This window comes from Kogia breviceps, chromosome 18 (genome assembly GCF_026419965.1).
Source record: "Kogia breviceps isolate mKogBre1 chromosome 18, mKogBre1 haplotype 1, whole genome shotgun sequence".
NCBI lineage: Eukaryota > Metazoa > Chordata > Mammalia > Artiodactyla > Physeteridae > Kogia > Kogia breviceps.
This window is the reverse complement of record NC_081327.1, coordinates 16,135,544-16,150,075: the sequence shown is the minus strand read 5'-3', so window position 1 is coordinate 16,150,075 and position 14,532 is coordinate 16,135,544. Positions and strand designations below refer to the sequence as shown.

Genomic DNA, 14,532 nt, shown 5'->3' with positions numbered 1-14,532 from the left:
CGGCTGTGGGCACTCGCTGCCCGGCTGTCTGTCCTAGACGAAAAGTAGGGGCCAACCCTGGGACTCTCTGTCCCTTAGCCGTCTCCGATATTGCGGTGGACTCGGGTCTTTGGGCCCCTCCCACCTGGAGGCTGAGCCGTGATTGGCTGTGCTAAGGGGAACGGGTTGGGCCCTCTGTATCTGTTTGGCGGGGATCTGGCCTGGCAGCGGAGCCTGAAGGAGAGGCCTGTGAGTGAAGGGACGTGTGTGTGTGTGTGTGTGTGTGTGTGTGTGTGTGTGTGTGTGTGTGTGTGTGTGTGTGTGTGTGTTTTCCTAAGAACAGTGCAACCTCTGGGGCAAGAGTGGCAGAGCCCTCTTTAAAATTTCCCAACTGTCGTGTGTGTGTGTGTGTGTGTGTGTGTGTGTGTGTGTGTGTGTGTGTGTGTTTTCCTAAGTCCTGCCCTAGAACAGTGCAGCCTCTGGGGCAAGAGTGGCAGAGCCCTCTTTAAAATTTCCCAACTGTCATAGCCTCTCCTGCCCAGCCTCTGCCCCTGTCCCAAAGGCAAGGCAGATAGGCCACCAGAAGGGAATGACACTCTGGTCCCTGGAGGAGACTTTGTTTTAATCCAGACAGCCCACTACATATGGCAGGACGGGTTCTGGGAAGCCTTTGGCGGGTGTGGAAGCACATTCTGAAGACTTCATCAGACTTGCCTCTGTGAAGTGACCCAAAGGAGGGATAAAATTCAGACCCTGAAGAGAACTGAGCCTCATAGGATGATCGATAGTCCAACAGCAGTTGAATAGAAAAAAACCCCTCGAAGTCTGACCCCACCCATTGCCTGGCCCATTCACCCTGGGACAGAGGGAAGGCATAGCTTATTCATTTATTTACCTGGAATCAGACTCCACAAGAGTGATTTATGTTCCCCCCAGTATTGATTTTTTAAAAGACCCCAAATTAAAAAGTCAAGGCTCTCTTAAAGCAAGGTCAAGGATTAATTATTTATAGAGACACATCAATCAACCAGTGCAGGGGCTCACTTCCAAACTGCCTGAGTGGGCAGAAGCAGCATTTTCTGATTTTTCCCTTGGTTCCGGCTGGGAGAGAAGCAGCCTCACCTGACCTCCTGGGCTTGGCTGAGCTTTCCTGAACTGTGACCAGAGGAGGAGGCTTTGTAACTCAGCCTGCTGTTTGAGATGCCTTTTTAATCTTGTAGCCAGAATACCACTTGGGAAATTTCATGCATATTTGCTGTGTTTCCGTAATGAACATTTACTGATTACAGAGTATCAGGGGAATTTAATTTTTTAAACATTTATTCAAGTCTCTGTTTATGTAAGCTAATAAGTGTGGGAAAGTTCAGTAGCTACTTTTTTGCTGTATGGTTCTTGGGAGAACGTGCCTGGTGGACTCTTCTCAGAATTCACCTTCAAGGGCTTCCCTGGTGGCGCAGTGGTTGAGAATCCGCCTGCCGATGCAGGGGACGCGGGTTCGTGCCCCGGTCTGGGAAGATCCCATATGCCGTGGAGCGGCTGGGCCCGTAAGCCATGGCCGCTGAGCCTGCCGGAGCCTGAAGAATTCACCTTCAAAAGGAGGAACGTCAGGTTCTCCTGACTGGAAACGTCTTACAAGCTCCTTCTCTGCTCTTCACCTGGTTTCTGCCACCGGTGGCCTGAGGTGGGCACTGGAGTCTTTTGGGGGCTGGTGGGGGAAGGTGTGGTTCCCCATCTCCTGCCTGCTCTGGAGTCTCAGACACCTGTCTTAGCTGCATCTGCCACACCTCCCTGATTTATCCATGTGTGGCAGCCACATCGGAGAAATATGGATCAGGGAGGGAGTGTATGGGCAGGAAAGTGGACAAAGGACTATGGCAGCTCCTTCATGAATAACTCTGGCAATTCAAGTTAGTAAACACTGTGAAATAAGTACCCAGCCTTTCAGCTAATCTTAAGGTAATGAGTTATAAACAGGAGATTTATGTAGTGCTGGCCCAAGGAGATCAATGTGGCTCTGAGACGGGACAGCGCGAAATAAAAAAAGCTATCAAGGATGGTTGTCTGGATGTAAATGCGGCCACGGTGTCTGGGAGCCTCAGGACGTTTGATGGGAGCACGTGGCCTGTGCGGCAACTGTGGGGTGACAGTAGGCTCCCTGGTACTGTCTTTGGAGCCACTGCCAAGGCTCGTCTGACTCCAGAGCAGCTGTGTTCCCTCCCTCCTGGGAAAAGGCTGCCCAAAGGCAGAGGAAACCCCTGGGCTCAGACAGCCAGGGGACAGAGCCACATTAGCTCAGGTGGCAGAGGACACCGGAGACGCCGTCTCATTTCTTTCCGGCTGGAGGATGTGTGACCCTGTGGTCGGTAAATCACTGTGGCAGAACATGAGACGTACACATTGGTCATGGGAAAAAGTTGTAACTTTTACCCTGTACAAAACTACCTGTCATTTGTGATCTGGTGCTCTAACCTGCACCCGCTGGCCACAAATGCAGCCTTGGCCACCAGCAAAATGGGGGAAGCCTGCGTGTGACCAGGTGGGTTGACATCAAAAAGCAAAATTCCATCTCGAAACCCACCTTTGGGGATGTCAGAGAGTGTCTGCAGGCAAGGGGCCTGGGTCTCCGCATTCTCACCCCCCACCTTGAAGGCTATGCACTTCTGGGAAATCAGTGCTTCTTGCTACTGATGACGGAGGGCAAGACACCCTGTCCCTGCCAACCCAAGGTCAGAGCTGGCCCCGGTGAGTGACATTTATCTGAACTAAATTAGAGTTGTCAACATTGAAACCAGAAGCCAAATGATGATCCGTCCCACACTCCCAGCGTCAGGCTCCTTGTCACCCTCCATTCAGTGACCGTATATGAGCATGTATCGGTTTGGCCAAAAAGTTCGTTCAGGTTTTTCCGTAACATCTTATCGAGAAACCTGAACAAATCTTTTGGCCAACCCAATATTTTGTGTCTGTTGTTGGATCAGGCTCTGGGGAAAGCAAAACTAAGAGGGGCACCTGCCCTTGGGGTTTGTCGCCTGCAGAAACTCTCTCACCATCCCCTCCTCACACACGGATTCATGCTGTGCCAGACGATCCCATTACTAAACAAGTCACCAATACATGTGTGATTCTAGGCCGTGATAAACGTATAAAGGAAGGGTGGTCGCGAGATGTACAATAGGGTAATCTGACCTAGACCGAGGGCTCTGGAGGACCTCCTGGAGGAGGTGACTCTTCTGCTGAGCTCTGAAGGAAGAGCTGGAACTAAGCAGGGAGGGAGCTTCCCGGCGCAGGATGGGAACGAGTGAGAGAAATCGCAGAGCGCCGTCCAGGAGCTGTGGGAAGGCACATGTGGCCAGCAGGGTTAGGAGGGGGAGATGGGGCTGGAGACACAGGTGGAGTCCTGGCTGTAAAAAGCCTTGAAGGCCAGGGAGGGGCTTGGGACTCGATGCTACCAGCTGCTGCAAAGTAAGGAGCCCAGTGAGGAGGGGGGTTGCAGTAATCCTGAAGGAAGGTGGCTGTGGTCCTACAGAGGGGCTGCGTGGGCATGAATCTACCAGGGCTTGGTTATGGGCAGAGAGGAGGTGATGACCACAGTTGCGACCATGACTTCTGGATCATGACTGGGAGCGGTTAGCGCTCCTTGGACCAGAACGTTCCAAGTGCCCATCCACTCTGGTTGGGTTATATCCTCCAGGGCTGGTGGGTCAGGCAGCCACTTGTGTGCCCCTGCCTCTGTGCCCCTGTCCACCTGGCCCACCTCCCAGCTGTCCCCTAAGCCCTTGGGCCTTCTTCTACCTTGCCCCGTGAGTTCACCGTTTAGCCCTGGCTCGTGGTGGGCACTCAGTAAGTGACAGCTGAGGGTCAGTGCTCTCATGAGGACAGGCTGACTCGGATGCCCACCTTCATGCCCACCTGCTGGCCAGAGGTGGCCTCGACCTGTGTTTCATCCCTGGTAGGTCCTTAACCTGCCACCCACTTGTATCTGACCGGCTGCTGCCAGCCCCAGAAAGAACTCCTCTCCTGTCCCCTCCCCTCACTCTCCATCCTCTCTCCTTTCCCTCCTCCCTGTGGAGCCAGGCTGTGCCTGCCCCCCACCCTCTGTGAGGGGCTCTGCCCAAGACCCTGAGCTCCCAAACCCGCTCTGATGCCGGGGAGTTCCGTGCAGCTGGCTGAGCTCAGCTCAGGCCCTGGCTTCCCCGCAGACATCAGCTGGGTCCCCCCCGGCTCTGTCTTCCACAACTAGAGTGGGGGGAGCAGGTCTGTGGGTCACCCCGCTTCCTGTCGTGCCCACGCTGGTGGCTTCGGGCCCCGAGCCGAGCAGCCCCTGAACTGCAGGCAACAGGCCAGGTCGCCGTCACCTTGTCCTCACTCTGCCTGGACTTGGCCAGCTCCTCCCTGGCTGGGCCGGCCTCTGGGACGGGAGAGCACCAAGGAGAGGGTGCTGGGAGGGACAGATCTACTCCACAGCTCCCAGGCCTCCCTGGGCTGATTCCTCGAGCCCTTGGGCTCTTTGCCTCGAGTGCTGCCTCACCAGATCGGCCTTCCTTTCTATTCTGGCCGCTGCACTCGCCACTGTGGACCGCTGGTCATGCCCTCGTGCTCATCAGTGGGAAGGCTACACAGGAGAGCACCCTGCCAGCAGCTCCTAGCCCAGGCTCAGGTTGACTCATACTTGGCAGACTAGTTGTCCCAACCTTTGAGGCTGCCTCTTCTTGGGGGTCTGACTCATCTCCCTGGACAAGACCCATCTGTCCAAGCCTGTGAGCACTGAGCCCCTCCCCCAGCCCGGAGATGGGGGGCGGGGAGGCTTTTCTCCCTGTGCTCCTGAGGGAAGCATCCAGGCCCCCAGCAAATACTGACTGGGGTCCTTCATGTGCAGCACCTCCTGCCAGGTCTGGAGGAAGCCAAGGGAACGCAGCGGGTGGTGATGCTGGTACAAGCACCGCTCTCTCGGCATGGAGAAGGTACTCACTGATTGCTGAGGGCAGGCAGTGAGCTTAACCGTGCAGTCCGTCTGTACTGGTGGAGCCAGTGTGTGATACAGATACTTTACACCAGCTGAGCCAGTACATGGTACAGGCAGTCTGTCTACACTGGCTGAGTCAAGGGTGTGAACACTGGAACCTTCCATTTAGTCCATGCCTGCCCCACTTTCTGTGGAGTCTTTGCTCAAGCTCTGAAACTCTCTCTCTGGCTTCGGGGACTTCCCTGTGGCTGAACTCAGCTCAGGCCCCCGCTTCCCCTCGGACATGGCCCTGCCCACCAGGCTTTGTCTCGCAGAGCTGGGGTGGTTGAGCCCAAAGTGCAACACGGTCTGTCTACACTGGTTTGGCCCAGTTCATGATGTAAGCCATCTGTCTACACTGGTGGAGCCAGTGGGTGATACAGCCAGCCTGTTTGACACGTTTGCCAGGAATACTGTTTTCTACCCCTTCCCTTACACACATCTGGGTCCAAACTGAGTCTTACTTCCAAGGAGCTTTTCTTGATGGCGCCCTCAGTTCCCCACATCTTATTCGAATCTCTTTGGCAGGGGCTGGCACAGGGCTGGGGGTGGTGTGCACATGGGGTGTGGTGACCTGGTGCCGTATGGCGATCTCAGCCCGATGCCCCCTCTCCCGTCACTGTGCTTGGGGGCCGAGCCTGCCGCTGCTGTGGTGCAGGGGCTGCCTGCTGTCCGTGGTCACGGCCACCTCAGCATCCCTCACAGCACCCACTCCCACACGTTTTTCTCCTGAAAGTCATTTAGGCGTGGATTACTGCCTCAGTGTGCCTGGCGAGCTGCATTGCTCCAGATTGGGTCCATCTTGCCGTCTCCTGCTTAGACTCTGGGCCTCTGTCTCCACTGATGTTATTTCCACTCCTGAGGGTTGGCCTTATCTGTAAATTTAATTTCATGACCATTCATCCCTGTGAAAACACTATCTACGCCTATTGCTTAACGCTTCTCAGTTCCCTCTGCCACGAATTAAAGTGTCAGTGGACAGCCATGGCAACCGGCCTCACCCCTCGCTCCACCCTGTGCGAAGCCAGCACCTGGAGCCAGACTGCCTGGATTCAAAACCCAGCTTCACCACGTGATCACTTTGTGGACTAGGGACTCCGTTTCCTTATCTGGAAAACGGAGATGATAATAGAATACACCTCATAGAGCAGTTGCGCCCAGCAGGTAGCCAGCCCACGGTACATGGAAACTGCTATTATTTCATCGTCATTATCGTCATCATCTCCTGGGTTTGGTCTTTCAGCCGAGGCTCAGTCCTTCTCCATCTCAGGTGCAAGGAAGCATGTTGATCAAGGGCCTTGTCTGGTGATGTGACAAAGGCTTAGGGGGCATGTGCCCCTACAGACTGGTGTCCCTTTTCTTAGCAATTTCCCATGGATGCCTTTTCCGTGTCCTGCATTCAGTATATCTGAAAACTTTAAAAAAAATTTTATTGAAGCATAGTTGATTTACAATATGTTAATTTCTGCTATATAGCAAAGTGATTTAGTTATGCATATATATATATTCTTTTTCATATCCTTTCTATTACGGTTCATCACAGGATATTTAATATAGTTCCCTGTGCTATATGGTAGGACCTTCCACTCCATCCCTGTCCCACCCACCTCCCTCTTGGCAACCACAAGTCTGTTCTCTGTGAGTCTGTTTCTGTTTCGTAGAGAAGTTCATTGCATCATATTTTAGATTCCGTATGTAAGTGATATATGGTATTTGTCTTTCTGTTTCTGACTTACTTCGCTTAGTATGATTATCTTCAGGTCCATCCCTGTTGCTGCAATTGGCATTACTTCATTCTTTTTTATGGCTGAGTAATATTCCATTGTGTATATATAACATGTCTTCTTTATCCATTCATCTGTTGTTAGACATTTAGGTTGTTTTCATTGTCTTGGCTACAGTAAAGAGTGCTGCTATGAACATAGGGGTGCATGTATTTTTTCGAATTAGGGTTTTCTCCAGATGTATGCCCAGGAGAGGGATTGCTGGATCATATGGTAACTCTCTTTTTAGTTTTTTGAGGAACCTGCATACTGTTTTCCATAGTGGCTGCAACAATTTACATTGCCACCAACAGAGTAGGTGGGTTCCCTTTTGAAAACTTTTAATTCCAAGTACGGTATGCATACCGAAAACACACAGATTGTGTGTACAATGCAACGAATATCTGCAAACAAAACAAGCCTATGTGCCCAGCACCGGAGCAGGGATCCGAACGTGGCAGCACCCCTGTGATCCCTTCCTGATACTTCCCTTCTAGCATGGGTAACTGCTCTCCTTACTCATAATGGCATGGATTGGTTTTCTCTGTTTTTATTTTTTAATAAATTTATTTATTTATGGCTACGTTGGGTCTTCGTTGCTGCGTGCAGGCTTTCTCTAGTTGCGGTAAGTGGGGGCTACTCTTTGTTGTGGTTCACGGGCTTCTCATTGCGGTGGCTTCTCTTGTTGCAGAGCACGGGCTCTAGGCACATGGGCTTCCGTACTTGTGGCACACAAGCTCAGTAGTTGAGGCTTGAGGGCTCTAGAGTGGAGGCTTCAGTAGTTGTGGCGCATGGGCTTAGTTGCTCCACGGCATGTGGGATCTTCCCAGACCAGGGCTTGAACCCATGTCTCCTGCATTGGCAGGCGGATTCTTAACCACTGCGCCACCAGGGAAGCCCGGTTTTCTTTGTTTATAAACTTGATGTAAGTGGAGTCATAAGTCTGTGTGCCTTTGTGTCTGGCTTACCATCACGTTTGTGAGAGTCTGCCATGTTGCTGTGAGTAGTTGTAGTTTGTTTGTTCTTGTTACTGTGTAGGATCCCATTGTGTGAAGATACCCTGATTTATTTATCCCTTCTCCTATTGATTGACGTTTGGGTTGTTCAGAGTTTGGAGCTTTATGAACAGTGCTGCTGTAGACATTCTCGCACGTATCTCTTGGGCATATGTTGTACACATATTCATAAGCATACACCTAGAAGAGAACTGCTGGGTCTCAGAATATGCATATGTTCATCTTTTGTAGGTGCCGGCAAACAGTTTTCTAAAGTGCTTGTACTAATTCCCCCAACACATACCAGTTATATATGAGAGTACCAGCTGCCCCACATCCTTTCCAACACTTTGTGTTGTCAACCTTTTTCATTTTAGCTCTTCTATGAGTATGTAGACGTATCACACTGTGGTTTTAATTTTATTTCCCAGATGACTAACACAGTATTTTTTATTTTTGCCAAGGATGTGTTGTAGTTGAAAACATTATTCAACAAATTTGAAAACTCACTTCCCTCTTCAAATCATTAAGTGTCTTAAATGTCAGGGGTGCTGGTAATTCCCTCTGCCAGGTGGGTTTCAGTCCTCCACGTCGTTAGGCAATGGGTGGAGTAGACAGGTATTTCTCTGGATGAAGCTGGGACCTGGCCACCTGTCCCAGAACGACCAGATGGATTCCCGCGGTCCATCCGTCTCTCTGGGGCTCGTTTTACTTTCCCTTCGCAAATTTCAGGAGCACTGAGACCGCCCTGTCTGTCACGTGCACTGCTGTGTCCCAGTGCTTAGGACAGTCCTGGCGCAGAGTGGGGCCCATAAGTACCCACTGAACGAAGGGCCAGAGGACAGAGCAAGCACTGCCTGTTGTCTCTGTCCTCTCCCACCCCAGCTGACTCGACAGGGACTTGTTGGAAGCCTGGGCTGCTATGGGGAATGGCTCTGGAAGTCGAGCTCTTGGACCCTGGAGGGTATTCTGTCCTGGTGCTCTGTTCTTTTAAATGACCTCCCCCCAGCAGCTGTGCTCACCTCCAGTGCTCCAAGCACTGGCCATTTAGGAGCACCCGAGGGGGCCCTCATCCCCGATGGGCTTATCTGTCATTGGGTCCCTCTGCAGAGAGCAACACTCCATCCCTGCTCCATGTATCGAGCTAGGCTTTTCAACACCACCTTTTCATAGATGACACCCAAAGGGCATAGATGACATGCCCTCTGGTCAAGTGAAGGCGAAAGGGCCAGTCTATTAGCACCTCATCCATTCCTGCCCCATCGCATTTTGATGGGGACCATGATAAAGCCTCCTTTCTTTGGGTGTGACTTGGTCCTTTTCTCCTCAAGTGTGACAATTATGTGGAAAGCAGCACTGCCAGGGGGATGAGAGTTCTGGATCAGACCCGTGTTCAGATCCAGGTTCTGTTCTTGTTTGGTTTGGGGGCCCAGCCGTTACCTCCAGGAGAGAGATTCACATACAACTCTGATGCAGCCCATGCGGGAATAAGGGGGTGAGGGGGGCTGGTTTGAGATCTCTGAGGTTGGGGAGTGAGGGCAAGTGATTCTGGCCAGAGCATTGGCCGGGGGCTCTGGAAGAGGGAGGCCTGGGCTGGCCCTCAAAGATGGGGAGCAGGGCGATGACACCTCATGGATCACTCAGTGTGAGCCCCATCCCTGAGGGTCCAAAACGTGAAGTCCTCAGGGAAGGAAGTGCATTGAGCCCCAAGGAAACTATGGTCTCGTTGACACGACACACAAGGGCATAGAGCAGGGATCAGAGTTCATCGGTGAGTTATGGAAGGCTTCCTGGAGGAGGCGCGCTTGGGACTGCACATCAAAGGCCGGGGTGAGAACTTTATCCTGGGCTGTTACCGAGTCCAAGCTCTCTCTGCTCGCCTCACGACAGGCCACTGAATGGGAGACGAGGTGTTGAGGCAAGGAATACGACTTTATTCGGAAAGCTGGCAGACGGAGAAGATGACAGCCTAGTGTCTCTGAAAAACCATCTTATCGGGGTCTGGATACCTGTTTCATTAATAGAATCAGAGGGAGAGGTGGTGAAGAAGTAAAGTAAAAGGGCCATCAGTCTTGCAAAACATCTGGAATGACCAGCCTCGGTGAGGGGATGTGTTAGTTTCTTTTTTCTTGCAGCCATTCACAGGTGGGAAGGGTTCCCTGAGGCAGGCCATTATGTATCATTATAATAACAAAAGCAACGAAAAGCAAAGGTTAAAGGCGAACAGATCCAATGTGGAGTCCAATTTACCTCTTCCCTGTTAGAGTGCCTGTAGAAATTTTCTCCAAGATCATGGGGCAGGGGCAGTGTGGGCTAAATACCAATCACGTTAAAATAGGGCGACAAAGAGTCCATGACACGCATATTGTTTATGCCGATGTGGAGGCGGGTGTGCAAAGATGGAAGAGCTAAAAGCAGTTTGGGAAAAACAACACCTTTTTTTTTTTTTTGTGGAAAGACAGATTAGAAAGGTTTATGCTCTTCTGTGATAACTAATATGAAAAGTTTATCAAAGTTAAAAAAAACCTTTGACACTTTATCCGAATTGATCTGAAGACTTGGCACATTTGAGGAATAGTTCAGTAACGTTTTATGGGTTGATGCTAATTTGATGCAGCAGATGCATGCATCGTGCCAATTTACTGCCAAACCAACATTAAGCATGGACCTTTCATGCAAGGTTTATAGGCGGACAGCTCATAAAGATGCATGCTTGACAAGGATTCTGCTTCTCTTAGGATGTGCTATATGAAGTGTTTATCAAAACCCAACTAAATCACCCTTGCCTTTTACTAGTAAACAATCTCTGGGGACTTCAGGCCTGAATTCCATACAATATTTCATTCAGTGTTTCCTATGCAGTATTTCATGCAATATGCCACCCCTCCAGGTCCTGGAACATGGGGAACCTATGTCTCTAAAAGCCACGGGTACTGGGTAGTGGTAGAAGAGGGAGCCCTTCGGGGAGGAGGATGCCCTAAGGGACCACTTTGGAAATGACTTGTTACCCAAGTCCTGGGAAAGCGGGTGACACTCTTTTTTTTTTTTTTTTTTTGTGATACGCGGGCCTCTCACCGCTGCGGCCTCTCCCGCCGCGGAGCACAGGCTCCGGACGCACAGGCTCCGCGGCCATGGCCAACGGGCCCAGCCGCTCCGCGGCATGTGGGATCCTCCTGGAGCGGGGCACGAACCCACGTCCCCTGCATCGGCAGGCGGACCCCCAACCACTGCGCCACCAGGGAAGCCCTGGTGACACTCTTCCTAATGGGGTCTCCTAAAACGAATCAAGGGTTGCACCTAAACGAGATCTGTGGCCCCAAGGAAATACATTTCATGCTTTTGTTTCTGTTTCCTGGGCTGATGTGTGATGGATCATCGCTGCCTGTCTCTCTTCATCCAAATAAGCTGTCAGAGCCTCGTCAGTAAGGAGATCGCTGCACTTTGGCGCTTTGTTTTGCCTGTTGGAAAGTGTTTAACAATAAATATTATCAAAATTCCTGTCTTCCACCACTGAAAACCACTGCTTTTGTTTTCCACAAAGGAAAAGTTGGCTTTCATGGTATTAGTCTAGTCTGCACCACTCCAATCCCTCGGTTCCTCCCATCCAGTGTTAATTACCCAGGTTTAAATGGAGAAGGTGGCTGGAAGGGGGCAAGGGGGCAGACCGACGTCAGCACAAGGCCTCATGGGGTTTCGCAAGGGGAGATTTGATCTTGGGCAAATGTCAAGGTGTTTTTGAAATCTGTGTTATGGTAGCAGCTCATTGCCAGGGTAGGGCTTCATCTGGATTTCATAAATATTGTAGGGGCCTCTCTTCCTGCCACTTGGCCCCCTGCAGACCACAACAGCCATCCCCCCACCCCCCAACACACACACACAACCCATCGCAGTTGCAGGCTATTGCAGAGTTGTCATGAAAAGCCAAGCGGTGATATTTCAATCACAATATTCCTGTAACAAATTCCATTCACATTCCGTTGGAAAGGGAGTTAAAGCTTCCTCCTCTGCTGGGAGAATCGTATGCTAAATGTAGCTTCCTGGGGCCCTGGCAGCGAGCCAGGGCTTTGTAATTTACAGTTCTCCTTCCTGGTTCTCCAGGTGACCTTGAAACCTCCATGCGGGTGGATTCCTTAGGTTCACACGTTGCCCTCTCGTCATATCCTCTCTTGTGAGAATGGTCCTTGAGCCAAGCGAGCGCTCCCACACCCATCAGGCTGGAGCTTGAGAGAAAGGATGTGAGCAGAGGCGCCCAGAGAGCTCGTGGCAGGTGATTGGAAGATTGCTTGTTGCTGCTGACCTTTCCTCTGAAATTTATGTCTGCCATGAAACAGTCCAATATTGTGTTTAAAGGCAGCCTGCAGGTGACAGGAGCCTCTCTGGGGCACACAGCAGGTAATCCTTGGAAAAGAAGGGGAGGGACAATCTGCAATTACGTTCATCAGCTATTTTGGGTTGAGGAATAAACAAAATGGCCCAAACTGCTGCTGTTACAGATTCTAGCAGAGGAGTGGCGTGTAGGAAAGATTAATGTACAATTAAAACCCGTGTACGGGTAAATCACAGGGTGACAGCTATCTAATGCAAACACTGCAGACGTGTAATTAAGAGGAGTTATGGGCTCTCCAGGGTGGATTTGCTGAGGAAGGTGCTAGGGAGCTGTCTGTGGAGCTGGAAGGGCAGGGACGCATGCTGGGGACAGGTGGGGGCCGTGCAGGTGGTGAAGAGGAGCGCCCCACCCCCCTGCAGCATCTGGGATGTGATGGACCGCAGCTCCTTCAGGTGGCAGCTCCTTCGGGTGGCGCAGCCTACCTCTCCAGCGTCCACCAGTGCCTGTTCCAGTCTTCCAGCCCTTTCTGGAGCAATCCTGCTCTCCCCCTCCTCACCTTTGGCTTTGTGGCAGTGAGCGCCCCTGCATGTCTTTTTTTAATTTTAATTTTTTAATTTCTCCTGCTTTGTCAGCTTTTTAAGGAATATGTTACATTATGTGGAAATTGGATGCTAACAAGCTTTGTATGAATAAATTAGACTCTTAACTTTTTATGTTATTACAGAATTGAAATGGACTCTAATGGCAGTCAGAATTAATGTTCTGTTTCAAATAAATTCTGGGATGTGACTGAATTCTCAGCGCACTCTCCTCTCGCGTCTTTAGCTCTTCCTAGAAGGCCTTGCCCGAGAGAGAGCCCTCAGGCTGGCAGCACCCCTCCAGGATGCTTCCCTGGTCACTTCCAGGTGATGCTCTGCCCACAAGCTCCCATGGGGGCTGCTGGGAAATTCTGCGGCTGAGGCTCCCAGCTGTGCCCCTCCTCACCAAATAAGAATTGCCCTCAACCTCTGGGGGCTCTTTGCCCAGCCCCATCTGCATCCGATGACTGCCAGTGTCCATCCCCGCTCCGGAGGCCCCTGTGGGAGGGGCTCAGGCCTCACCTGGGAAGCATCGTGTCAGTTTCTCTGTCTGCCCACTCGTCTTCCTCACTTCCTCACAGGGGCCTCTTCCAAGAGCCCTTCCCAATAACCCCCAGAGTTTCCAGGAAATGAAGCCCACAACACTGGCTCTTAGGGATTTCGCTTTTCCTAAACCAACTGTCTGCCAGGTGAGTATCTTCTGCCGGGATCAGAGTCCCCGAGCACCAAGATCCTTCTTTTTGCTCTGTGTCCCCTTCTTGAGCCCTCGGGTCTGAGCTGCCACACCACCCGGCTCTGGGTGGGGGGCAGACTTGGAGAGATTTTCTGCAACAAAAACCCTAATGTCCCAAAGGGGCAGGTCAGAACAGGGGCGGAGGGCACTGGTTCCCACAGCCAATGGTAGGAGGGAAAAGGGGCCTGGTAAAGTGGGGAGAGGGCATGATATAGCCCAGACATGAACAGCCTGGGTGGAAAATTCAGCCCCCAGTGCAGCCAGGCTTCCTGGAAAGAAAGTGGTGCAGTTTGGGATGCCCGGGGACACTTGCCCCTTTGGAAGCAGGGAGGGGAACTCAGATCCAGCTGTCATCGCAGTCAGGGCTAGGGGTTCAGTTTAGCCAGGTATTCGAATATTCAAGAATGGGTAGATTTTTATATGAAATCTCTCCCCTTCTGAAATCTGGAGACTAATTCAGAATTTAAAATCCAAGTCCTACACTGACCAAACAATATGCCTGTGAACTGCATTTGGCTTCTGGGCTGGAGGAATTTGGACCCCAGAGGTTCACTGGCAAGGTGAACAGTTCCCCACTTGGAGGGTGGGGTCCAGAGCCCCAGAAAGGGACAGTAACCGCCAAGACTGCAGGCCATGCTGAAGAGCTGCCGGGCTGCAGGCAGCTGTGGCCTGCCCAAATATGGCTTCCATCCTGGGACACACCCCCCGCGCCCCCCCCTTGCCCAATCTGCTAGAAGGCGATCCTTGCCGCTGTGGCTGCGGCCATCGGGCTGCTGCCTGGACCCCGAGTGCAGCTGGATCCTAGCAAGTCCAGCGCTGGCCGGTTGGTCCACTCAGCTTGGGGTTTGGTGGGTGAGTGAGTAGTAGGGGGCCTGTGCAGACTCCCACCCCACCTCTGCGGTACCTCACCTTAGCATTCCTGCCTTCACCTTCACAAATCTTAGTGACTCCCTGCCTTAAGAGCACAAAGAAGAAAATAAAAGTCTCATCACCCAACCTACCCTCTGGATCTGGGGTTCCCATACATTTTCACAGGGTGGGAAGATCTTACGTTTAAATCACTTTATGTACATAAACTCCTAAGTCGTATTCGTTTTCTAAAAAGTGCGATAATTTTTATGCCTACTGCACATAACCTATTTAATCACTCTCTAC

The 14,532-nt window shown here is 51.5% G+C and overlaps 1 protein-coding gene across 2 annotated transcripts in view; it reads left to right on the top strand.

Annotated features, from left to right (window-relative positions):
• CHST8 (carbohydrate sulfotransferase 8) overlaps positions 1 to 14,532 on the top strand; it is a 124,316-nt gene that overhangs the window by 1,302 nt on the left and 108,482 nt on the right. The window lies entirely within an intron of this gene.